This window comes from Leptonychotes weddellii, chromosome 6 (assembly GCF_054177405.1).
Source record: "Leptonychotes weddellii isolate Sample4059 chromosome 6, ASM5417740v2, whole genome shotgun sequence".
NCBI classification, from domain to species: domain Eukaryota; kingdom Metazoa; phylum Chordata; class Mammalia; order Carnivora; family Phocidae; genus Leptonychotes; species Leptonychotes weddellii.
The window spans coordinates 111,881,843-111,909,095 of record NC_138374.1 but is presented as its reverse complement, the minus strand read 5'-3'; the positions used below and the strand labels follow the sequence as shown (position 1 = coordinate 111,909,095).

The window sequence follows — 27,253 nt, the reverse complement described above, 5'->3', positions numbered from 1 at the left end:
ACACGTATTTTCATATTACATATCCTATCACAGCTGTTTGCTGCTCTCTTGAAATACTGCGTCTACATATCACTACTTTGAAATAATGGCGGTTATTTGGCCTCCCACTGGATATTGTCATTTCACACACCAGTAAAAAGGCACATGTGTTCTTACATCAAATCTAGGTTTTGCTAGTTGGTCACCCATATTTCATAATATCGTTGACTGCATTTGCCTGTGTATTTTACCTTATTCTGAGAAGGCTTCACAAGGCTGCCAAAGGTGACTGAGGCACCAAAAATCATTGAGAACCCCTTTAACTGTACAGTTTCAGGGGGGAGCTTAGAAGCCTAAACAGATAAAAATCAGTACGAAGTGGTGAGTGGCGGCTAGAGATATACCCAGGAGCTATAGGAACCCAAGGAGGGGATGGACTCAGCTTCGGAGATTCCTGAGCTGCATCTGGAATGAAGCCTGAAGAGCAGGAGAAAGAAGCAGGGGGTCCCTTGCGGGGAGGGAACAGAATGAGCACGGGGCCTGAAGCTGCCAGGCCTCGGGGGAAGTGAGGAGTACCGAGTGTTAAATGCTTGCTTGCTGTGCCAAGTCCTGGGGGATTCATTCAAGGATGAATCACAGACAGTCTAGATGGTCCATAAGCTCACCTTTTAGAACAATTTTTATGGGCACAGGGTGGACAAGGTTCAATTTCCTTGAAAAGAATTCAGTGGTATAATACAATTTTCAAAATCAGAATTCATTGGTGTATACATGCAGATGCGTGTGCTTACACTGTGGAAATGTCACAGTCAAGATAGTGCATATCTCGGGGTGCCTGGGTGGCTCAGTCATTAAGTGTCTGCCTTCAGCTCAGGTCATGATCCCGGAGTCCTGGGATTGAGCCCTGCATCGGGCTCCCTGCTCGGCGGGAAGCCTGCTTCTCCCTCTCTCACTCCCCCTGCTTGTGTTCCTTCTCTCACTGTTCTCTCTCTATCAAATAAATAAAATCTTTAAAAAAAAAAAAAAGATAGGGCATATCTCTGTCACTCCTTCCCCCTAAAGTTTCCTACAGCCCCTCCTGCCATACCACCCCCCCCACCACCGCCCCCCACAACTGCTTGTCTGTCATGGAGAGTCCTTTGCTTTTCCAGAATTTTGTGTGAATAGAGTCATATGTAACGTACTCTTTTTGATCTGGCTTCTTTTATTCAGCATAACGCTTCTGAGATTCATCCATGCTGTTACAAATCAATAGTTCATTCCTTTTTATTGCCGAATAGTATTTATTATAGAAGTGTAGACTTTGAAAATGGGGGGGAATCAACCCTTGTTTTCATAATACAAAGTTTAAAGAGGGAGCAAGATTTCTAATGCTTATCAAATGGGAATATGGGTTAAAAATTGAGAAATGCTGCTCTGGAGTGTGGTCAGAGCACATTCCAGCCCAAGATTTTTCTTACCGTCGATGTTAAACTTGAGCACATTTGGAAATATTTTAGACCTGAAAGAAAGCATCGGGACATCAAAACAAGCACTACAGCTGAGCGGGCCTTTGCAGTCACAGGCTTGCTGATGAAAAGATTTGTGGAGACCGCCTAATGAAGTGTTCAGAAAGCATTCTGTGTGTCATCTGTTTTCCTGACGACCTCCTCATTGGGTAAGTAAGGGGCAAGAACTATTTTCCCGTGTTGCATAAATAGGAAATGAGGTATAGTGAATTTGAGAGAATTATGACTCAAAATAGAGGTGAGTCAGGGGCAGATTGAGGACTGCGCACGACCTCGCCCGATCCCCTAATCCTAGCCTTGCTAGCAGGCTGGGCCCTAGGTTTTTAAAGAAAATACAGTGATTTCACTTTCACTTTTGTTCTTGTGTGGGTTGTGATAGAATCTTTACATTGGAGGAGGTAAGGTTTGTTTTTTGGGTTTTTTTTCCTTCTTTCTTTTTTTTTTTTTTTTTTTTAAGATTTTATTTATTTATTTGACAGAGAGAGAGACAGGGAGAGAGGGAACACATGCAGGGGGAGTGGGAGAGGGAGAAGCAGCCTTCCCGCCAAGCTGGGAGCCCGATGCGGGGCTTGATCCCAGGACCCTGGGATCATGACCTGAGCCGAAGGCAGACGCTCAACGACTGAGCCACCCAGGTGACCTTTCTTTCTTTTTAAAACTTTCCCCTTTCCACTTGGTAGATGCCAACATCTGTGTTGACTCCATTCAGTTGAATTCAACAACCAAATGCCTGTTTTCGGCAAGACTCTTTCCCAGGCACCAAGCTGGATAAATCCTGGAGGTTCCTCCAGCCGGTAGGACAGAAGGACCAAATGAGAATTGAATGGTGTTTCTTACTGTCTTTTGGTTCATGGAAAGTTTGAGAATCTGGTGAAAGTTATGAGTCCTCTCTCTCTCTCTCAAAAAAAAAAAAAAAAAAAAAAGCACGTATGTGCACACACACATAGTTTTGCAATGATATTAGAGTGTTTGGAGATCTCCCCCCAACCCCCAACCAAGCTTGTCCATAGAATGACCTTAGGGTGAGTATTCTGGGCATGAAATGAAATAGTAATGCCTTGAAGGAAGCACAAAGCCATAGTCACTGACTAGAAAGAGAGATTAGAGATAAGATCCAGGTGGGTCAGAGGGGCCAGTGGGGCTGGTGGGATAGGTATGTTTTGATAGACAGGCCTGTCGAGTTAGAGGTCAGGTATTGGTCTCTGGGAGGCAGCATTCCAGCAGAGGGAAAAGTCTGAGAAAGGAAAGGAGGGTAGGAAGTAGGAAAACTCAATTCAACAAGCTGAATTTGGCAGGAGGAAGGTTACATGATGAGGAATCATCAGAATCATTAGAAACAATCATAGAAAGGCAGAGGTCATATTTTGAGTGACATTGGAAGCAAGGTGAGTATTCTCCCGCCCCTCCTTCCCCCCAGTAAAATATCTGTAATTCCTTTTATTTATTTATTTTTTTTAGGTAGGGGTTTTGGGGTATGATTAATACATACTCACTGTAATGAATTAAGGAATAATAAAAATGAGAAATTCTCATATCATATAATCTGATCTCTATTCATAGTTGGTATACTTTGTTCTGGTTTATGAACATCCTCATTTGTCATCACTGTCCCAACTTGGACCCACCACCCTTGTTATAAAGTAAGTCCTGTAAATTTACCACAGTTTTTATAACTCTTCTCTATGTTTCTGTTTATTTAAAGCACAGTAGACATTTTATACAAATATTGTTCTTATTTATTTTTAAAGATTTTATTTATTTATTTGAGAGAAAGAGAAAGAGAGAGTGAGCTTGAGGGAGAGCAGGAGCGGAGGGTCAGAGGCAGAGGGAGAAGCAGACTCCCCGCTGAGCAGGGAGCCCGACGCAGAGCTCCATCCCAGGACCCCGGGATCATGACCTGAACTGAAGGCAGACAATTAACCGAGTGAGCCACCCAGGTGCCCCATATTGTTCTTAATTAAAAAAAAAATTATTTCCTTAGGATAGATACACAGAAGAGGAATTATTGGTCAATGTGTATGACCTTCTTTGGAAGATATTAGTATATCTTAGTATATTAGTAAGCAGCTTTCTGAGTGGTTACCTTGTTTTCTTTTGCTTATTTTTTTTCTTTCAGTATCCTTTGCTCCTTAGCCTGTTTCTTAAATACTGGAGCTCCCCAGATCCCCGCCCCTCCTGGGCCTTTTCTCACTGAATACATTCCCCTCTTGATTCTCATTCATAATAAGCATGTGTTGAGTGCGTATCATGTACCAAGCATTGTGTTTAGCATTATGATGTGTAATTTTCACCACAACCCTGTCACATAATGATTAATATCTTCATTTTACAAACAGGGAAACCAGAGAGGAAAGTTACTTTCCCAAGGGCATAGCCCCAAAAGTTCTTGGGGAATGTCTCTACATCCATCACCTTAATCTGAACCTTCAGCTTCCATGTCTCTACTGAGCTCCCCAGCAGCACATTCCTGGTGTACATTTCCATTCGGCGTTCTCGTGGATGCCCCAGACTCAATATGTCAAAACTCAGCTTCTGGGGTGCCTGGGTGGCTCAGTCAGTTGAATGGCTGGCTCTTGGTTTCGACTCAGGTTATGATCTCATAGAAAGGTCATGGGATCAATTGTCCCACAGGGCTCCACGCTCAGCAGGGAGACTGCTTGAAGATTCTCTCCCTCTGCCCCTCCCCCCACGGGCACTCATGTAGGCACAGGCTCTCTCTCTCTCTTTCAAATAAAAAACCTTAAAAAAAAAAAAGCTCAGCTTCCAACTCTTATCTTCAAACCAGCTCCCCCATTGTATTAGTAAGTCCCTAATCTACCCTTGACAATTATCTTCTCTTACCTATCCCTGATCACCCCACCCCCATTTGATGCAATGAATTCAATGCTGATCACTATATCTTCCCAACCACAGGTAGATCATGATTTCAAGACATTTAGTGCAACTTAACTCCTTGGTCTCCCTGCCTCCAGTTGACTTCCCTCTCACCATTCTCACTCCTGGCAAGTTGAGCAGACTTACCATGTCATCTCCCCACCTCAAAAACTTTCAGTGGCTCCCCTTTACCTTCAAAATACAACTCAAGTTTCTTAGCATGACCTCTCACTGTGTGGGGTGCCATCACCCTTCCCTCTTTAGCTCCACTCTTGTCTGCCGCTTTCCCATTTTTGTGCTCTGGGTTCCAATTCCAGGGAACTACTTGAAGTTATCGTGAATGGGATCCTGGCTCCCTCCTTTCTCCTTGACCCTGTAAACTCCCATCCCCCACTTCTCCTGGCTGACTTCTTTTATCTCCTCAAGATCTCTCAAGATCTGGCTTCAGTGGTAGGACCAGAAGGCCTTCGATCCCTTCTCTTTACTCACCCTCCCTGCCGCCTCCAGCATGCCTGACTCTTTCACAGAGATTATCAGATTTTATTCTAATCCTCTGATTACTATTGTGTTTTTCCATTTCCTTGGCTAAGAATTTTGGGAGCAGAGCCTGAGTTATTTAATCATCTTTGTATTCCCATGGACTCCATAGATGCTCAGTAAATGTTTGCTGAATAAACTGTGGTGTTTCCCCTGAGCCTGAGTGCACTTACTGGGCTTCCAGTAGCTGTTTTGTCCGTCACACAGGGTGAACAAAATTGAGGCTTTGCAGATTTGACTTTATGTGAACGTCCCGCAAAAGTCCCTGAGTAAGAATTCTTTAGACTGTAGTGTTTTGAACTGTAAAACTCTTGCCTGTTTTAGTCAGATAGCTTTTGTTAGTAAAGCTTCCCCACCCCCAATTTGGTGGCTTAAAACAGCCATATGTTTAGTTCGTGATTCTGTGGTCAGGCGATTCTGATCTGGGCAGCTCAGCTGATTTCTTCTGGGCTTGCCGCATGTCTAGAGTCAGCCGATGGGTGAGATGGTGGCCACATAACCAGGAAGGCTTTGCTGATGTGTCTGGCATCTGGCCAGAGAGCCTGGGTTTGTCTCCATGTGTCTTCTCTACCAGACTAGCTCAGGCTCATCCACATGGTAGTGTGAGGGCCCCAAAACCAGCAGGAGAGGAAACCCTTATAGGGGAATCACTGCTTGTATCTCACTCTCTCTTTTTTTTTCTTCCCACAGATCACAGGACCAACTCCTATGCAAGGGCTGGGGAAATAGATTTTACCTTTTGATGGGAAGTGTGATATCACACTGCAAGGATATAGACATAGGGAGGAGAATTTGTGGTCATTTTTACAAACATCTCCTTGGTCCCTGAATATATAAATTCTACAGTATCTGATAGCTACTAAGCACTTGATAAAAATCTGGGGTTTTGGATAAATTAGTGGCCACACTGATACACATATATATGGACTATACTTATTTGGCAAATAGGGCTGAAGTCTGCCCAGGAAAAATTGAGTTCCACTTCATTTTATTTTTGGATCCCTGATACTAATGTTATACAGAGTGCAAATATTGCAGAGCTATTAATAAAATGTTAACATCAATACCTCAAATGCATTTTTGGAAAAGGGAGTTATTGAAGAATACTGACTTCAATGTAGAATTGAATTAATTAAAGCTGATGGCCAAAAGCCTGATATTATTGGACTAGTGCCTGGTATGGATAAAAAGCTACAGAAAAGTTTAGTTTGCATTTTAAAAATATCTTGTGCATGAAGCCACTCCATATCTTTATGCCTCATTGTCATTTCCATGTGGCAAATCTACCTACTAGAATTATTTCATATTTCTAAACTTGTTTTCTTTTTTGGTCAGGTTACAATTCTAGCTGCCTAACATGATTCCAGGCATACCGCGTTTTATTGTACTTTGCTGGGCTGTGTTTTGCAGATACTGTGGTTTTTTTGTTTTTTGTTTTTTTTACAAATTGAAGGTTCAAGACTTCAATGGGGGAAGTAACTGTAGATGTGAAAATTAGCAAGAGAATTGGAATTAGAAATGGAGCCGGAAGATGTGACTGAATTGTTGCGATGTCATGATAAAATGTGAACGGATGAGGAGTTGTTTCTTAAGAATGAGCAAAGAAAGTAGTTTTTTGAGATGGAATCTACTCCTGGTGAAGATGCTCTGAAGATTGTTGAAATGACAACAAAGGACTTAGAATTTACATGAACTTAGTTGATAAAACAGCAACAGGGTTTGAGAGGATGGACTCCAATTTTGAAAGAAATTTTACTGTGGGTGAAATGCAATCAAACAGCATCACGTGCTACACAGAGAAATCATTCATGAATGGAGGAGTCTATCGATGTGGCAAACTTTATTGTTGTCTTGTTTTAAAGAAATTGCTACAGCACCCCACCTTCAGCAACCCCCTCCCGGATCACTCAGCAGCCATCCACACTGAGGCAAGACCCTCCACCAGCAAAAAGATGATGACTCTCCACAAGCTCAGATGATGGTGAGCATTTTTTAGTGAAGTATTTTTTAATTAGGGTTGTACATTTTTTTAGACATAATGCTGTTGCATACTTAACAGACTGTTACATAGTATACACATAGCTTTTATATGCACTGGCAAACAAAAAATATATATTTGACTCACTTTATTTGTCATATTGGCTTTATTGCATGCTCTAGAACCAAACTGCAATATCCCTGAGGTATGCCTGTATTTTCCAGATGAGCAAGCTAGATTTGGGCTACAAAACAGTGGCAGAAATAAGGAGTAAGGTGAATGGTGTTTATTATTCTTGCATGCAAGCATCCATCCCTCTCACTAACCCTGATGAAGCACCACTTACCCATCAGTCATTGCAATAGCAAGAAGAATCAAACAAAATTCCCTGCCTCCAGCAGTTCAAAGTTGATGCTGAGAGAGAGATACATAAGTACAATTTCAGAGACATGTGCTAATAAAATCTTACCTATTATGCCAGGGAGCCTAGGGTTTTTTAACTTTTTTTTTTTTTTTTTTTGTCTCAGGAGTAGAATTTAGTGATTCATCACTTACATATAACACCCAAAACATTGGTTCTTAATATAGGAATGACAAAGCTAGCAAGCAACTCCAGTATTTTTATCAAGGACATCTACCCAGGTATTACTCCTGGTGACTTTTTTTTTAAAAGATTTTATTTATTTATTTGTTTGTTTGTTTATTTGAGAGAGAGAGAGTGCAAGCGGGGGGAGGAGCAGAGGGAGAGGGACAAGCAGACTTCATGCTGAGCATGGAGCCTGACGCGGGACTTGATTCCACGACTCTGAGAGCATGACCTGAGCCAAAAATCAAGAGTTGTAGCCTTAACCACTGAGCCACCCAGGCCTCCTACTCCTGGAGATTGTTGTTCATTAGGTCTTAGTGGGGCCGTGGTTTTTACATTTTGAAAATACACAAGCGGTCTGGTTTGGGGGACTCATACTTAAGAAAAATGATTTATAAAATGTTAGTGTACAGTTTAGGTATGAGAATGTATTTTAATTAAGTTTGGAGGGGAAGGGTGCCCACATCTTTTACTTCTTAGAATAGACCAGTGTCACCAATGAGTGGACATCATTATTACAAGGCAATGCATACTCTAGAAAATGTGTAAAATGTATAATTGTACAAAAAGGAAAAAAAAAAGATTAGCAATAACCCTCCCAGCCAGGGACAACCACTATTAACACTTTCAAGAAAATTCTTGTACTTGTTTCCTGAAAATATACCACAAATGATCATACTTTTATGAACTGCTTTTTTTTTTCATTTATCTTTTTTTAAAAAAATAATTATTTGGTTAAATAATCTCTACACCCAACATGGGGCTCGAACTTATGACCCCAAGATCAAGAGTTGCATGTTCTTCCGACTGAGCCAGCCAGGCGCCCCTGCTTTTCTCATTTAATATACTGTGATCATATTTTCAAGTTGTTAACTAATCTTTTATGGTATTTTAAGCAGTTCAAAAGTACCTGTTGTACAAACTTTAAATTACATTATTTCACTAATATTCCGTTCTTGGTTCTGGGGATTGGGGGATGAGTAAGACATGGATATTGTTCCTTAGGAGTTTACTGTCTAGAAGAATCAGTCAACTTATCTTGGCAAATCCAGATCTGCAGAATCCAGGATGTCCCTCGATTTGAAGAATCCAGATCTGCAGAATATCCCTCGATTTGGCTTCCTCATGAGTAGATTCAGCTCATGCATTTCTGTTGAGAAACTGCAGGTAAGGTTGGGTCCTCTCAGTACGCCACTTCAATGACATCGGTGCAAGGCCTGATCACTTGGTTCAGAAGCATTTCATCAAGTTTCTTTACCACAAAGGTACCTGTCCCCTTTGTAATGAATAAGTAGTCTGTTGGAAGATACACAGAGTCTGTGTGAATATCCTTTCTTCCAGTGGCCTTTCACACCGTGGTTTTAGCCTGAGTGCATTGTTTCAGTGGTGGCTACAGAATGGTGCTTTTCCAGTAGATCATTTTATCTACATTTATTTGTGGGCAGGCTGTGACTTCATATAGCCAAGCAAAGATAATTCAGGAATTATCCGGACCTGCAAAACGTTACCTTATTTGGAAAAGGGGTCTTTGCTGATACAATTAAGTTTAGGATCTTGAGATGAGGAGATTATTCAGGTGGGCCCTGAATTCAATGACAGGTGCCTTTGGCAGAGGGAGATTCGAGACAGGAGAACACACAGACAAGGAGGGAATGTGTCCACTGAGGCAGAGATTGGACTGAAGCAGTCACTAGGCAAGAAATGCCAAGGAATGCTGACAGCCACCAGAGTGGAAAGAGGCAAAGAATGGATTCTCCCCTGAAGCTTCTGTAGAAAGTACTGCCTGCTGACACCTTGATTTTGGACTTCTGGCCTCCAGAGCTATGAAAGAATAAATTTCTTTGTTTTTTTTTCTTTTAAAGCCACTTGATTTGTGGCATTGTGTTATGGCAGCTACAGGAAACTGACACAAAGATAAAAAGGATTGTCTTTGCCTCTCTGACATGGTCTATTTCATTACTCTGTTCATTGCCTCTATACCAAGAACCTAACCTGAAATGATCTTGTTCATTATTTGGATCTCTTGCTTAGAACATGTGCTTCCGAAGGGCAGGGATTTTGCTTGTTCCCCTTCCCTGCTATCTCCTCAGCAGCACTTGGCATAGTCTCTGGCAAATAGTAGATACTCAAGACATATTTTGTTGTCTCCCTATTTCCTCATCTACTTGTCTCTTACATTTCCTAAAGCTGGGGGTGTCAAACTAGCTCAAGGGTCAAATCCGACTGTCGCCTGTTTCTAGAGGATTTGTGAACCAAGAATGAATGTTTATATTTTTGAATGGTTGAGAAAATCAAAAGAAGAATACTTTGTGACATGCAAATTATACACACTTCAGATTTCCGTATATGAATATAAAGTTTTATTGGAACGGTCACATCCACTCATTGACATATTGTTTACGGCTCCTTTCAAACTACACTGCAGAGTTGAGTAGTTGCAACAGAGTTCATGTAGACTGCAAAGCCTAACATATTTACTATCTGGCTCTTTACAGGAAAAGTATGCCCAACCCTGTCCTAAAGGATGAACAGAAATCACTTGGATACTGATAGTCTCTCTGCCTCTTTACCCTCAATTGTTCATGTGCATGTTTAACTCTCATTGGCATATGGCAAGAAGGCAGGGTGGCTAGAAAATGTGGGTGCCTTCCTTTTTTTGTCATGGCATTTTTGGTAACTCCCTCAGGTCAAACCATGTGCCCTGCCTCTCAGACTGTTTTCTACCAAAGGGACCAGACCAGAAACTGGATGAAGGACAAAAAGACTGATAAATGTGCTTTCTGCTGGTGTGCGGATAGCATTACTTTGCAAAATTCAAACATCTCGATAAGCCAGGCTGTTTCTTGACTCAAACCATGATTGTCCAGAATATCAGGGGCCATAAATTTAGCAGAACTGACCAGACCAGCAAGGCCTGAGGTGTCTGTGGAATGTTAATCGTGTTACTAGGAGAAGGGAGTGGTCAAATAAGGACTGGGAATGTCGAGTTAAGCAAAGTGGAGCAGGATTCTTGACAGTAGACTTCTGTGACTCTCCAAGGTGGGATATTGTACAAAGCAATGACTAGACTTGGGCCACATGCCAATGACCACCTCATCGGACAGGTGTTCTGGGGAACTTGTTTGGGTAACGATGCCTTAGGCCTTGCTTTTTCTCTTTCCAGTTTAAACAATCCCAGTACTTCAGTGACTACAGAAAAGTCTGTATCTTGTGTCCTTTTACTGCTACTTCTAAGCTAGGAAGAAAAAAAGGATAGCACCTTGTATCCAGATACAGAAAAACTTTGTTAGAAGGGATGTTGAAATTAATAATACAAAATTAGATTAAATGGTTTTTGAAAGCCTTTCAGTTATTCAGCAGTGATGTCTCAGTTAAAATCAAAGTAAATCTGAACCTTTCTCAAGTGTTAATATTTTTTACATATTTCAATTTGCCCCAACCTTTATATATTTCTTAAACACTGAGCAAGACCTCGGAATGTAAAGCATGCTTAGTTTCAAATGACATATGCAATACCCATTTGTGTGACTAAGATGTAGGAATTATAGCCTTTGCACTCTGGTAAAGTCAACATGGAAATATGTGGAATTTTCTCGTAGTTTTCAGGAAATAAGGTGTCATTGTTAAGATAGTTTCCTGTCATAAAAAATTCTGTAATTCGGTTTTAAAATAGCAGCCTTAGATGTTGTTTTTGACTCAGAAATCTATAGGAAATCTAAAATTGAATGTTTGTGTGTATGTGTATGTGTAAAAGGATTTTGCATATTTTCCACAGACAAGAAACGAGATGTTTCTATTCCTGGTCATGCACAATTGTAATGACGTAAGTATTTACCACATGCACATGTGAAGGCAAGCTGACATTGAAAGTAGGGAAGCTCTGTGTTGATCTTGGCAATGGGCTACACGTACAGAGAGCCATCCCTCTCATGCCGCCATTCCCACAGCTCCCAGTCCGGAGAGCTGGTCACCCCAGCTGGCTCACGGTAATCCTCTGTGGCTGTCAAACGGTTTTTTACCTGAAGCTTCTTTGGCTTGGACCCTGTTACAAGCTTCCACTTAAAAACAGAGCTAAAACATTTCTGGTTGGATGGAACAATGACTTATTTTTATGAGCAAAGAGTAGTTTGTCTTTAGTTCCTTCACATAAAGTATCAGGAAAAGAGTCTTTTCATTGTGATGAAAGCAGTTAAATATTGAAGACTAAAAACCTCATTAGAGAGTTCTTGGAAAAAAACACAAAGAAAGCCAGCTGGGGAGGAAGTGCTGCTGACTGCAGGAAGAAGAGCCAGAGGTGGGTGCATTAGGAAGGGGGGGGCTGGTGCTGGTGCTCCCTCAGAGCAGCCGCTTCGTGAACCCACGTTCTCAGGATCTCACAGCCCAGTCAGCTTCTCTTCTCTCTTCCTTTTAAAAATTGTGGTACAAGGTCTATGACAAAATTCATCAGTATAACCATTTTATTTATTTTTTAATTATTTTTTCTTAAGTTTTATTTATTTAAGTATTCTCTACACCCAGCGTGGGACTGGGATTAAGAACCCTGAGATCAAGAGTCACATACTCCTGTGACTGAGACAGCCAGGCGCCCCTCAATTTAACCATTTTATTATTGTATTGTTTTTAAAGATTTATTTATTTGAGAGAGAGAGCACGCACAAGCACTGAGCTGGGAGCCCAAGGCAGGGCTCGATCTCAGGACCCTGAGATCAGGACCTGAGCCGAAATCAAGAGTCTGATGTTCAACCAATGGAGCCACCCAGGCGCCCCTCAATTTAACCATTTTATTATTGTATTGTTTTTAAAGATTTATTTATTTGAGAGAGAGAGCACGCACAAGCACTGAGCTGGGAGCCCAAGGCAGGGCTCGATCTCAGGACCCTGAGATCAGGACCTGAGCCGAAATCAAGAGTCTGATGTTCAACCAATGGAGCCACCCAGGCGCCCCTCAATTTAATCATTTTCAAGTGTACAATTCAGCGGCCTTTAGTACATTCATCATGCTATGTGACCACTGCCATTCTCTCGTTACAGAGCATTTTCATCACCCCCAAAGGTCCCCTGTACCACCATTCTCTCCTTCCCGTAGCCCTTGCTTCCTGTCTCTACAGATTTGCCTATTCTGGGCATTTCATACAAATGGAATCACACAGCATGTGGCCTTTTGTGTGTGGCTTCCTTCATTCGGCATCGTGCTTTCAAGGTTCATCCATGTTGTACCAGGTGGCAACGCTTCGTTCCTTTTTACGGCTGGATAATATTCCACCGCGCGAACGTGCCACATCTCAGTTATCCATTCACCCATTAATGGACTTTTGAATTGTTTCCACCTTTGGGCTGTTGTGCATCATGCTGCTATGAATGTTCATGTACAAGTTATTAATTAAAAACCTGTTGCAATTCTTTTGGGTATATACCTGGGAGTGAAATTGCTGGGTCACGTGGTAATTCTATGTTTAACTTATTGAGAAACTGCCAAACTGTTTTTCTCTTGCCTTCTAGATGCTTTTCTAAAAATAAAAATTCACCACAAAATTGATATTCCAAGCTCAATTATTGTACAGTTTGAAGAATGCCTATATATATATTTTTAAGATTTTATTTATTTATTTGACAGAAAGAGTGAGAGAGCACAAGCAGGGGGAACAGTGGAGGGAGAGGGAGAAGCAGGCTCCCCGCCGAGCAGGGAGCCCGATGCGGGACTCGATCCCAGGACCCTGGGATCATGACCTGAGCCGAAGGCAGACGCTTAACCATCTGAGCCACCCAGGCGCCCCAAGAATGCCTATATTTCTAGGATAAATATTAAGCATCTAAGGATTTTCTTTGTGTAAAAAATTGCTTCAGAATACTTTGCTAAATGAGTAAGCAAGCACAAGCCACTTGTATTTATTTACTTCCTGCCATAGTTGGCTTTTTCCTAAAACATTCAGCCTTTTACAAAATTCAGTATCTCTTAAGAGGATGGTTATAAATAGATTATACTGTCACTGTCCACTTTGGCATTATACTTCTTTTTTCTGGGTCAAATGGAAGCTCTCTAATCTCTTTTGTGATTTGTTTAAATGTAGAGTAATCCAAGGGCAAATCCGAGTTAGCTACTCTCTCTTTTTTTTTTTTTTAAATGTTACTTGTGCTTAAATTTCATGGTTACCCAGAGCAGGATTAAAAAAAAAAAAAAGTAAAGTGGTTACAGATAATGCTGATAATTTCCCAACGTCAAATTGGCTGGTGACTATCATTGTCCCAGCATAAAGTGAACCTAATGAAGAATGGGGCATTAGGCTACCACAGACACAGCTCCACAAGAGGGTTCTAGCCCATTCCTGGATAGGCAGCTCCCCAGCCCTCAGCCCCCGCCCCCCGGTGGCCCAACCTCCCCCAAATATTTAACGATCAATATGGCTCAGGTATCAACCAGGCTGCACAGAGGACATGGACCATTATATGATGTGGGAGGTTCTGGAAGCCTGCTGTGGGTCAAGCTTAATGCTGTAGTTGCTGGAACTTGAGACCGTCTCGGGGCACTGGTGTTGGGGTTTAGAGGCAGTGGCCCTGGGAGGCAGTTAGGATAGTAGCTATTTACCAACTGATACAGAAATATTTTAGGGCGCCTGGGTGGCTCAGTTGGTTAAGCGACTGCCTTCGGCTCGGGTCATGATCCTGGAGTCCCGGGATCGAGTCCCGCATCGGGCTCCCTGCTCGGCAGGGAGTCTGCTTCTCCCTCTGACCCTCCTCCCTCTCATGCTGTCTCTCGTTCTCTCTGTCTCAAATAAATAAATAAAATCTTTAAAAAAAAAAAAAAAGAAATATTTTAGTATTTTAATAGCCAGTAAGCCTGTACTGCTAATCAAGGATTCTGTTACTAGAAGCTATGATTATATTCCTTCCTCCCTACCATCCTTCACCAGAAATCTCTGTCTCACCCTACTGTCTTTCCCCAAAAATGGTTACCACTTTTCCTACTAGAGAAGGCATTATTCTGTCTACTTACCTCAGCTTCTGATGATGAAGAGATAACCATTCTAACCGAATTGGTCTAGGAAGGTTACTGTCCTGACCAGCAATTCCTTGTACTTTGAGGAATTCCTTCCTTGATTTGTTTTACTTCGTATGACCACAGTCTTTTTTTTTTTTTACTAAACTCTCAGTTTCGCTTGACATTTGTCTTGTTTAATAACCATCCATGTTTTTTCAATGCCTAGAAATAACCACGCACACACCCACCCTCACCAAGAAAAAAAACCACACACACAACCTTAGAATGGCATTCAGGCCTCAATCTCATTTCCAATTTCTTTTCAATTACAATTCCTTTTATATACCCTTCTTCCCATCCATAGACATGTGTTTTCTCCCCCAGATATACCTGTTCATCACTGTCTCCATCTCTGGATTCCCTCCATGTCATCTTTATTAAAATCCTATCATGCCGGACACCTGGGTGGCTCAGCCGGTTAAGGGTCTGCCTTTGGCTCAGGTCACGATCCCAAGATCCTGGGACTGAGCTCCGCATCGGGCTCCCTGCTCGGCGGGGGGCCTGCTTCTCCCCCTCCCTCTGCCACTCCCCTTGCTTGTGCTTTCTTGCTCTCTCTCCTCTATCTCTCAAATAAATAAAATCTTAAAAAAATAAATAAAATAAAATGAAATACAATAAAATCGTATCATGCTTGCTGATTATTCATGCAGGGTCATATCCTTTCCTTTTTTGGAAACTAGAGAGGGGGTATGTGACCCAAATTGAGCAACCAGCCTTTTTTCAGGGTTGAGGTAGGCACCTGCAGAGAGACTCTGACCATCAGCTCCAAGGCTGCCTGAACCCGGAGCTTTTGTGGCCATGGAAAGACTATCTGAGAACAAACCTGACATGGGAGCAGGGCCAAGAGATCAAGGGATGGGAGAATGTGCCCTGATAGGCATCAGCTGAGCCCTGGGCTCACTTCTTGGACTTCTCTGCTGGTGGGGACAACAAATTACCTTTTTTTTTTTTTTAATTTTTTTTTTAAAGATTTTATTATTTATTTGAGAGAGAGAGGGATAGAGCACAAGCAGGGGGAGGGGCAGAGGGAGAGGGAGAAGCAGGCTCCCGCTGAGCAGGGAGCCCGATGCGGGGCTCGATCCCAGGACCCCGGGATCATGACCTTAGCCGAAAGCGGATGCTTAACTGACTCAGCCACCCAGGCGCCCCAACAAATTACCTTTTTTGCTTAATTTGTCACTTACGAGAGTGAGGCGGCATATCTTCCAAGGCGCGGGTCATACACCAACTCCTCTGTGCTCTTCTTCAGCTCACAATCACCTGTCTCGCCCGCCTCTTCTCTCCCCTGGCTCTTTATTTGTGCTGTTTGACACTGCCCTGGGGTGTGCAGTTTGTGTGCACGATTCATCCTGCTAGAAGGTTAGGGCCCTCAGGAGGACAGAACCCTGGATGTTCAAGACCAGGCTGTGTGGCATTAATTAGGGGGAGTGGGTGGTGAGGCACTGAGTACGGGTTGCTCTTTTGTGAGATGAGGCAGGGAGAGAGAGGAAAAGCTGGTAGGATGGGGGAGGCTCTGGAGGCCTCAAGAAAGCTCAGGAAAGCTCAAGAAGAAAAACATTCAGCCCTGGGTATGAGCATTCATGTTTATAAATGAAAGGAGCCAGGGAAGAGGGAGGAGGAGGGTATGAAAGCAAGAGGGCTAATGGACAGAAAGCAGGCACAGGATCAGCAGAAGGGCTGGGATGAAGAATGAGAGGGAAGGGTATTTATTCAGAAACACAAGTGGGAGAAAACAGAATGTATTAAGATAATGGTGACATTTTAACATGGAGAGGAGTTGAAGGAGTACATGCTTTGTGATTTTAATCTCAGCAAAGCAGCAAATCATCAATTTATTGGACATATTGTTTAAATGCTTTAAGTTAAGATTACTTTCCTTAAACCTGCCTTGAGGATTAAACAACCATGTCTTTATTTTCCCTCTAAGGGAGGGTCACCTCTTCCTAACTTCCTAAAGGGTGTCCTTGTCCATACTCTTTCCACACCAATCTGTGCTCTTTCCAGTGTCCAGGATGCCAAGGGCCAATCATATTTCATCACTTCAGTTCTTGAAACAGTGCAAATGCTTCCCAGAAGTTTTAGAACAAACTTTCTAGTCTTCAGCGTAGCACATAAGACCTTATATTCTGTCTCAGCCTAGCACGTGGGGATGTATGTGACAGACTCGTAGGCCGTGCTTACCTGTTCAGACCATCTTCAAACACTTCTTACCTGCCCTCCCAACCCCCTTGTCCTGACTCACACGTAACATTTCCACAATGCTGAAGTTGCGTGGTATTTCCTGCCAGAACTTGTGTTCTTTCATCCCTCTAGACCTTTCTACATAGTGCTTCAGCTTCATTCAGTAACATTGGTTCAGGACGAAAGAGGTGCCTGAGGCTGTAAGCTTACCCCAATTGGTTTACCAGGCAAACTCCTCTGCTGAACATCCTCTCAAGCCACTCTTCCCTGGGAAGCTTTTCTGGAACCCTTTAGAGAGGAGCCAAGAAGCACTGATTATACAGTTAAATCCTATCATATGTGAATATAACTTAATTTACTTATGTAATTCAGCTCTGCATTTTTCCTACAGCAGGGACTCAAAGTTTCATCTGGTAGTCAACTACAAAATATGTTACATACTCTTTTTTTTTTTTTTAAGTAAACTCAACCCCCAACATGGGCTCAAACTCACAACCTGAGATCAAGAGTTGCACACTCTACCAATTGAGCCAGCCAGGCGCCCCAACATACTTTTTTGATATTTTGGACATTTTTGTATATATATCAGTGTATAGGGTTATATGTATCAACCTTGTATGTTATGGGTAATTCAAGGGATTTCCCAGGGAACAATTTTGTGTATACTTTAGACTCACTGACTTTAGACCTTACACCTTACTAAGATTAAGTTAAGGTATGAGGTGACCATTGCATAAATTATACTTGGAAATGTCTTAAGAAGGCCTTGGGTTGGCTTTTGTTCCAGTGCTTTAGTTGAGCATGAGATAAAGCAGGTGGCTTGTGTTCGGGGCCTGGATTGTCTTGAAACACTAGACTCTGGCTGGTGTTCACCATTGCAGAGGCATTTATGGAATGAGATGTCCAAGGAAACCACAGAGTAACGTTCACTACAGGCCCCGCCCTCCTTTTGTGGAATGGCCTGGGCTATTTATAATGTTTTATTTCCCTCTTAAAAGAAACTTACTGGATGACTATACCTGAATTCACTTAAGTCAAACACGGAGATGCTGTGACCCCACCATACTGGTCTGAGTTCATGAGAGAATTCTAGTCGGGGAATGTGTTTGGGGGAACAATCTGTGTGTAGGGAGTAGTTGAAGTTATGTGTCTGGATGTGTTTACCAAGGAGAGCTTACGTCAGAGGTAAGAGTAGGCAGCCAAGGGAAGAGCCTTGGTGAATGCTGATGTTAATGGGGCAGGAGGAGGGGTGTCCAAAAAGGAAGTTAGAAAGGTAGGAGACTAGATAGTGACTTGGAGGCCAAGGGAAGGAGTTTCAAGAAACAGAGAGTGGGGAAAGATGTCTGATACTATGGGAGAGGGCACTCCCCTATCTTACTTAAGTCAGACAAGGTTAGAGGGTGTCCTTTGGATTTAACAACTTCTCCAAAGTTGCCTTTGCTACGACGAAGATGAGAGGCTCAATGAGGGTAGAGGTCAGATTGCAGGGCAGGGAGGTGGGAGTGGGACACTGGCATTTTCAGTGATGTTGGCCTGGAGGGTTGGGGGCAAGTGTGGAAGTTTACTGGAGAGGGGTGAAGTCTAAGAGAATGTTTTAAAACTCAATAGAATGGAAATTCTTTTTTTTAAGATTTTATTTATTCATTTGACAGAGAGAGACACAGCGAGAGAGGGAACACCAGCAGGGGGAGGGGGAGAGGGAGAAGCAGGCTCACCGCAGAGCAGGGAGCCCGATGTGGGACTCGATCCCAGGACCCTGGGATCATGACCTGAGCCGAAGGCAGTCGCTTAACCAACTGAGCCACCCAGGCGCCCTAGAATGGAAATTCTTGAGCCTGTTTTATGCTGAAGAGAAGAGGCAGTTGAAAAGAAGAGATTAAAGATATACGGGCATGGCCGGAGGATCTGGGAGGGGATGCTCTGAAGGCCAGATCCAGTATTTGACCTTGGACAAGAGGAAGGGGAGGAAGAGGAAAAGCAAGCTTTCTGCAAGCCAGGAGTATGCCTAATTTGTGTCCTTGCCCCATGTGCATGGTGCCTGGCACACAGCAAGGCTTGGAGGGAAGGTAGGGAGATGCAGATAACACTGGGCTGCAGGCTGGGGGGCCGGGAGTGGGGTGGGATCAAGAATCAAGAGTTCTGGCCCTTGCCTGGTTTCCAAGAGAGGGAGGAGGCAAGACTATCTGTTGAAGGTGTCAGGGGAAGTGGTGGGATTTGGAAAGGGAGCTATGGGTTGGGAGGACCCACGGAAACAGGTGGAAGAGGAGAAGGAAGAAGCCGCCATGGTGCAGGGGAGGCCCACTGAGGTCAGGGACCTTGACATTAGAGGCCAAATCTGTGGGATCATGAGTTTTCTCCAACAGCATGCAGCTGCTCATAGGCAGGAGCCAACAGGGCTCTGCTGATCAGGGTAAGTAATCTAGGTGTCAGGAGGGGAGGGGACACCGCTCAGTTTTCTAGCTTTGGCTTTCTATTTCTCTACCTGAAATTTGTTTTTCCAGATGATAAATGTGATACGTGCTCATTGTAGAAAACTTGGAAGATACAGGAGCAACTAAAAAAATCACCCATCATCCTACCTCCCAGGGATAACTACTATTAACATATAGAATTTTTCCAGTCTGTGTATTTTTTATATAAAATAAGATAATATTCTTTATGTAACTCTGTCTTTAATATTAAATTGTGACTATTTTTACATGACGTTAACCATCCGTTGAGAGCACACTTAACGGCATCACTGCATTTTATGGCTGTATAGTAATGTCTTTAATCACATTCTCCTCTCTTCTTTGCTCTAGCTTGTCCCCTCCCTGTGGGTTGGCACCGTCCCCTGAAGTGTAATTTGGGCTTTGGGATCCTCCACACGTGGGCCTCTTGGTGCCAGTCTGGGTTCCTCCCTTCCTGTAGATTGGTAGGAACTAGATTTGGTTGGAACACCCCTCCCTCCCACCTCCTCCCTGTTCAGGCTCACACTGAGATGCTCCTGAGCCGGGGATAGCCACCTTGTCCTCTCTTTACTTCCACAGTGTGTCTTCCTCCCTCCCCATACGTCCTGCTGAATGTGACAGCACTTTCTGATGTCCTGTATCAGGACCTCTGAGTACATAACAGTAGCTTAAACTAGAAACAGGTGTTTTATTTTGAACAAACCCAGATTTATTCCATGTTTTAAAAAGTGCACTTTTGTCCTGATTCTAGAAAGGAATAATTGCTCATTATGAAATAATTAGAAAATACAAAAGAGCCTAAGGAGGAGAATAAAGAAGCAACAATTCCACTACCCAGAGATAATCACTGTTACAAGTTTGGTGTATTTCCTTCCTGTTTTTAATATATGTGTATGGGTTTGCATATATGGGAGTTGATATAATTGGGAGAGGAATATATATATATATATGTTATATAGAGATTTATATACATTATATATGTACATATATATTTACATATATTATATACACATATATTTACACATTATGTACACATATATTATATATTTACACATATTATATACATACATTATATATACATATATGTATTTACATATATTTTATATATACATACATAATATATACACATATATAATATATACGACAGATGCCACAATCTTATCAGCCGTAATTATGTATGCCCTGTTACCTTTGCCACGTTCTATTGGTTAGAAGCAAGTCACAAATTGTGCTTATTCTCAAAGGGAGAGGATTATGCATGACCCCAGAAGGTGGGCTCATGGTGACCAGGGTCTATCTGCCATAGTAGGAATGGTCAGCTCCTCTTGCCATGTTTCAGATGAAGCAGACTCTACTCCCTGAACTTGGCCAAGGCAATCTTTCACATTCCTTTTCCTGGCCACACTGATTGGATCAAGGTTGGGCACTCAACCTGGGTCAAGCAAGTTGGGGCCCATGTGATGCAAACGCGCAGTAAATGGAATGTTGAACCAGCAGTAAAGCAGATCCACCCTTCCACCGGACAGGGAAGGGAGGGTCCTGGGAAGGGAGCCAATTCAGAAACAGTGGAGCTGGGACATAACTGTGCTTTCTGGTTTGCCCAGGACAGCCCCAGTTTAGACCTGTTGTCCCAGTATAATTACCAACGCCCTATTTTTGCTCTGTATGGTGTCAGGTTTGGAGAGTAAATTATGTGATTACCCTCACTTTGAATTATCTTTCACATTCCCTTGGAAAGTCTTGGGGAAGCCCATCTACAAGAGGAGCCTGTCGTGCCCTGAAACCAAAGTTCAGAGGGACACTGACTAGGAGAGACATGTGCCATGTATAATTATTAAGATTCTGTGTGTAGGAAAAGCAGGGATTCTGACTGAAAATATGCCCAATTTCATGTTAAAAGAATTATAGGCATTGACCTGCCATTTAGCTGCTTCTAACATGGACACCATACCTCGTGTTCTTGGAATGGAAGTAGCAGGCATTCAAGTACTGATGAAGTCACTGGTTCAGTCAAGAACTCTAGCTCTTCTAGTGAGTGAGAAAGGGGTCAGGGAATTCGAATTTGTAGCCCTGTTCAGAAGCAACAGACGAGAAGAAGGCTGTGAATGGCAAGCGGAGGGCAAGCATTAGGTGCACACCACTGGACATGGAATCTTGAGGGAGGGAGGTGTGTAGACATCTTGGGTGCCTTTCAGATTCTTCCTTCCTCTCCTTCAGAACTTGGACTGAAAATTACATGGGAGGGGAGGAGAGAGGAGGGATGGTATAGTTTCGTGTCTAATGAGCACCAGCTCTGGAAACAAATTACCTTGGGTTTGAATATTGGCTCCGACCATACACAGTTGTGTGTGCTTGGACGAGTTACTGTGCCTCAATTTCATCATCCCAAAGTAGTTACATTATATACTAAACTGTGAGGATTATTATCATTTTAAAGAAAGAGGGAGCAGGGGAGGGGCAGAGGGAAAGGGAGAGAGAATCTTAAGCAGGCTCCATGCCCAGTGAGGAGCCTGATGTGGAGTTCAATCCCAAGACCCTGAGATCATGACCAGAGCTGAAATCAAGGGTCGGATGCCTAACCAACTGAGCCACCCAGGCACCCCTAACTGTGGGGATTAAATGACCTAATGCATGTGATGTGTCTAGCATACTCCCTTGAACGTAGTACGCTCTTAGTCAAGAGGAGCTTCCATTAATAACATTTGCCGGCATCCTCTGTATCATGTATTTTAGATATATTACCCAATTTCAGGCAATGGACCAAACATGTCCTTCATTTTATAATTGAGGAGACTGAGGCTCAGACATGATCTAATTTGCCTTGTTGGCTAGTGAGAGGTATAGTAGCATTTTGTTCACGTAGGTCCTTGCCCCTGTCTTTGATGTATTTGGCCCACTGCACCAGGCTGCCTGGTCTGTCCCATCCCGTATCCCCAGAGCCTAGAACACCGCCCCGCACACAAGTGCCCAGTGAATATTGCTGGCTGGCTGCGTGAATGCCTTATGTCTCCTCACTGTGACGGTTCCTTTGTTCTGTTTGCTGGGCAGTGGAGTATTTGGCTCACATTGTACTCCACTCCACTCATTAGTATGCTGCTCCTCGTCTTTAAGCCTTTGTTTGTGTGTAGCCAATCCCTCGGCCAGACCGGGAATTTTCAGAAGGCCAGGGCTGCCTTGCATTCGGTAAGGCAGGAACTAAGCTCCAGTGTGTTAGAGCCCACTAGCACTTTGCAGAAAGATTGTTTTGAACATCCAAGGATAGAGTTCCCTGACTTTTTTTTTCCCTTTAAAGATTCAGATATCAAATGCACACTGGGCTAGCGGATCCTTCTTAAGTGAGATCAAATGTGTGAAAGTCTTCTCACACGGGCAGCTCAGCCCAAAACGAATCATTTGGCATGCTTAAGCCAGCTACTTTTGTTTTTGGAGGCTGCGTGGTTCAAAGGAAAGAGCACTGGACTTGGGGTTTGGGTCACTTAACTTTTTCGGCCTCTGCTTCCTCACTTATAAAACTGGAATGATAAGCGACTGCCTTCGGCTCAGGTCATGATCCTGGAATCCCGGGATCGAGTCCCGCATCGGGCTCCCTGCTCGGCAGGGAGTCTGCTTCTCCCTCTGACCCTCCTCCCTCTCATGCTCTCTGTCTCTCTCTGTCTCTCATTCTCTCTCTCTCAAATAAAATAAATAAATAAATAAATAAAACTGGAATGATAGTGCACGCCCCCACCTAACTCAAAGCTTGGTAAAGTCAGAAGAGACAATGTGTCTTGAGGGCCTTATTACTGTGGAGTACCAGTAAAATAAAAAAGGACCCTCTACAGGGTTGTTAGTGAAAAATAGGAGTTGGTACACAGCCAGAATTGCCAATTTTAATATACAGAGTTTCAAAAGATTATGTACGATAAAATTATAGGTTTTTTAAAAAAGATTTTATTATTTATTTATTTATTTAGAGAGGGAGTGTGCGCAAGCAGGGGGAGGAGCAGAGGGAGAGGGAGAGAGAGAATCTCAAGCGACTCCGCACTGAGCATCTGGTCACAGTGCTCGACCCCACGACCCTAAGATCATCATCACCCGAATTGAAACCAAGGGTCAGATGTTTAACCAACTGAGCCATCCAGGCGCCCCAAAATTATAGTTTTGCTATCTCTGGGTGATGAGATTCTGGGTAATTTTGTCTTCTCGCTTTTGCCTATGTGCATTTCCTAATTTTGCCATTATGAACTTTTTTCTCTATTTTTGGCTTGGTTGAGTTGTTTTAAAAAATCATTAAAGATACCTAATAAAAAGATTGTAACTTCACTTTGATATTTAGTTGATATTTGGGGATTTTAATTGTAAGTATCAGATACTGTACAATCGATGTATCTAAGTGACAACACAGTTAATATACGATAACACCATTATTATCATTGTTTTTTTCCTGTGTCAGTCTGATAGGTGGTTTGGTTACTTCTCCAGCCTGGCTTCTGGTGTGGCTCATGGTGGGACATCAAGCCTGTGGGAAAATAAGGTCCTGTGAGCTCTAGCCCTCTCCAGACTCCTAAGTTTGTATCAAGAGAGATGATTATAATAAAATAAATTTGTGGGGCACCCAGCTGGTTCAGTTGGAAGAGCATGTGACTCTTGATCTCGGGGTTGTGAATTCAAGCCCCACGTTGGGTATAGAGATTACTTAAAAATAAAGTCTTTCGGGGCGCCTGGGTGGCTCAGTCGGTTACGTGTTTGCCTTCGGCTCAGGTCATGATCCCTCTCCTTCTGCCGCTCAACCTGCTTGTGCTCTCTCGCTTGCTCTCTCTCTGTCAAGTAAATTAATAAAATCTTTAAAAAAATAAATAAATAAAATAAATTTGTAAGTTCACTTTAAGCATAGATAAATACATTACACAGAACTACAACAGATTTAGAGGAAAAACAATGTGATCTGTGGTCTTTTGGTCTTAACATCTCTGGGGAATTCTTCATGCTCTTCTGAATTTGGCCCTCTCCATTTATGCTTATGATTTAAAAGATGTCACTTTGGGGCGCGGGTGGCTCAGTCATTAAGCGTCTGCCTTCGGTTCAGGTCATGATCCCAGGGTCCTGCTCAGTGCTCCGTGGGAGGCCTGCTTCTCCCTCCCTCACTCCCCCTGCTTGTGTTCCCTCTCTCGATGTCTCTCTCCGTCAAATAAATAAATAAAATCTTTTAAAAAAAATAAAAGATGTCACTTCAAAATTATTGAAGAATAGCACATATTCATTGTTATTTCTGCTTCTTTTAAACTGGTGGTTAATTCAGAGTCACCATGTTCAAATATGATGTTGACACTGCCTTTGTGACGCATCCAACTACTGTGTTCAGATTCTGTGGGTCCCAGTCACCCCAGCAGGCGAGGTTGAGAGGGGCAAGCTTCCGGGAGGCTGTTTCTGCTGGTGCCACATTTGCCACGAATGATTTTATTTCTACATAACTTGGTGGCCTTGAAATGTGTTTGCCCATTATACTTCTAAAAATAATTTTGAGGGGCGCCTGGGTGGCTCAGTTGGTTAAGCGTCTGCCTTCGGCTCAGGTCATGATCCTGTGGTCCTGGGATGAGTCCCGCCTGGGGCTCCCTGCTCAGCAGGAAGCCTGCTTCTCCCACTGCCCCTCCCCCCCCACTTGTGCTTTCTCTCTCTCTGTCTTGCAAATAAATAAAATCTTTAAAAATAATAATTTTGAAAAATTATGTTCTCTCTTGCATGATTTTTAGTGGACGTCTAACATTTTCTATCATAAGTTTAAATAAATTTTAAAAATGTGTGATAAGTCCCTTAAGTTGCTTAAGGGTTCTCCACCAGAGACAGTTTTGCCCCCTCTGGAGACATTCTAGCAATGTCTGGTGGTCACAACTATGTGTGTGTGTGTGTATGTGTGTGTGTGTGTGTAGACCAGGGATGCTGCTCAACATCCTATAATGCAACCCATAACAAAGAATTATCTAGGGGCGCCTGGGTGGCTCAGTCGTTAGGCGTCTGCCTTCAGCTCAGGTCATGATCCCAGGGTCCTGGGATCGAGCCCCACGTCGGGCTCCCTGCTCCGCGGGAAGCCTGCTTCTCCCTCTCCCACTCTCCCTGCTTGTGTTCCCTCTCTCGCTGTGTGTCTCTCTGTCAAATAAATAAATAAAATCTTAAAAAAAAAAAAAAGAATTATCTAGCCCAAAATAGTGTTGGGCTAGAATTTGAAATGCAGCAGGTAATTTGAAATGAAATGAGATAGTTTGGGCTAAAATTATCTAGCCCAAAATATCTAGCCCAAATCAACAGTGCTGAGGTAGAGAAACTTTGGTTTGAATGCATGCAAATTAATATAAATACCAGGGGATTTTTTACTTACTAGCATCCATTAAAAAACACATAAACTCTTCTATAACATTTTTCCTTTTCTTTCTCAAAATTGTATTTCCATTATCTTTTCCCCCAAAGAATTTTATCCTAATGAAATACTGTTCTATTCGAAAGCCTTACAACTACCATACAATTTTCTGCTACAAGACTATATATATGTGAATTGAATTATTTTCAAACATCCTATGACCATAGTTCTAAAGGTTCATATTTTCTTTCCTGAATATTGAGTAGCATTAGAAATTGATCAAACACCAGGGCGCCTGGGTAGCTCAGTCGTTAAGCGTCTGCCTTCGGCTCAGGTCATGATCCCAGGGTCCTGGGATCGAGTCCCACATCGGGCTCCCTGCTCTGTGGGAAGCCTGCTTCTCCCTCTCCTACTCCCCCTGCTTGTGTTCCTGCTCTCGCTATCTCTCTCTCTGTCAAATAAATAAATAAAATCTTAAAAAAAAATAAAAAAAAAAAGAAATTGATCAAACACCAAAAATATATTATAACATTTGATAGGTGAGTTTTAGATGCAGAAACCTTTTGGTTGAAATGCTTCTCTTCATAGGATGATTTAGGGAGGAAACTTCAGGGGCCTGATAACCAGTTTTTGGTGACATGGAGATTTCCTGCCTAGGGGGAGGGTGAGAGTCTAGGATGGGAGAGAGGTGGCCTTTGAAGTGAGGTTGGAGAGTTGGAGTTGTAAATGGTGGTAGAAAATTAGAATTGACATGATCGGTTCTCAGGTAGATCAGTTTTAGGAAAGAAAACATATGGACACTGAGGATTTTGAAATAGATTTCCTTAAAATTATCTGTGCCCGCATACCCTCTTGGAAAGTCTTCCTACAAACACAGAGGTGTTTGTACATTGGTTGGATTTAACTCACTCTGTCTCTCCAAGTGACTTAGCAACTCTTTTCTTTTAATGATCAGACTTGGCGCACACAGCTAATGCATGTTAAAGAAAGCTAGGCTAGTGTATATTATAAATACTTTATAAGTCAAGCAAGTACAATTTCTCACAGGAGGCATAATTATCGTGGAGGTGGATTAGCCTCGTAGCTGAGAATGCCAGTTCTAGAATCAGACCCGATGTTTGTTACTATTCTCCATCATCACCAGCTGTGTAACCTGGAGGCAAATTATTACTAGGTCTGGTCCACAGCTTGCTCACCTGGAAAGTGGAACTAAAGATAGATTTCTCACTGGGTTGTTGTGAGATTTAAATGAGGTCATGCATGCAAAGCACTTAGTACAGTGCCCTGTAGATACAAAGCACCAGGCAAATAACAGTTTTTGTCGTCTTTAGATAAGAGAGTGCTCGCCTCAAGGAATGAACTCTACAGAGGCAATGGGATCATTATTTGAGTCTTACTTCTTAGATCATGGAGCTTGTGTGCACGAGTTATTGGTACCCAACTGCCGTGATTCTATGGACAGCATTAGATCTTTGAGATCCCGATGGACCATGAGTCCCGCAAGCCTGAGGTTCTGGAGCTGCAACCAGGCTGCCCACACCAGCGGTGTACTTGTTTTCAGACTCACCAAGACCCCCGTAAACTCTCTAAGAACCCCTACTGGAAGCATGGACCCCTGGATGCCTGAAGTTATTTTTAATATTCTCAGAACACTGTCTAGGAGTCGCATGATGTAGATGAACGACATGCAGAGTCCCCTACAGGGTCACTTACAAAAAACCTGTGTGAAGCCATGACTCCAAGTAACAATACCAAAGTACCTTAATCCTTGTATCGACAACTGTTCTATTGGG

At 42.8% G+C, this 27,253-nt stretch overlaps 1 long non-coding RNA gene across 8 annotated transcripts; it reads left to right on the top strand.

Moving 5' to 3' along the window:
- The first annotated feature begins 1,151 nt into the window (after positions 1-1,151).
- LOC115943342 (uncharacterized) lies at positions 1,152-12,960 on the top strand. 8 transcript variants are annotated; one of them, XR_014146535.1, is made up of 4 exons: positions 1,152-1,636; positions 2,168-2,872; positions 3,048-6,879; positions 8,468-12,960. It is a non-coding gene; the product is annotated as an uncharacterized LOC115943342 (long non-coding RNA). The 8 variants fall into 8 exon arrangements; XR_014146537.1 differs by having other exon boundaries at positions 2,168-3,127; positions 6,352-6,879; XR_004077929.2 differs by having other exon boundaries at positions 2,168-3,127; positions 6,234-6,879.
- Positions 12,961-27,253: the final 14,293 nt, after the last annotated feature.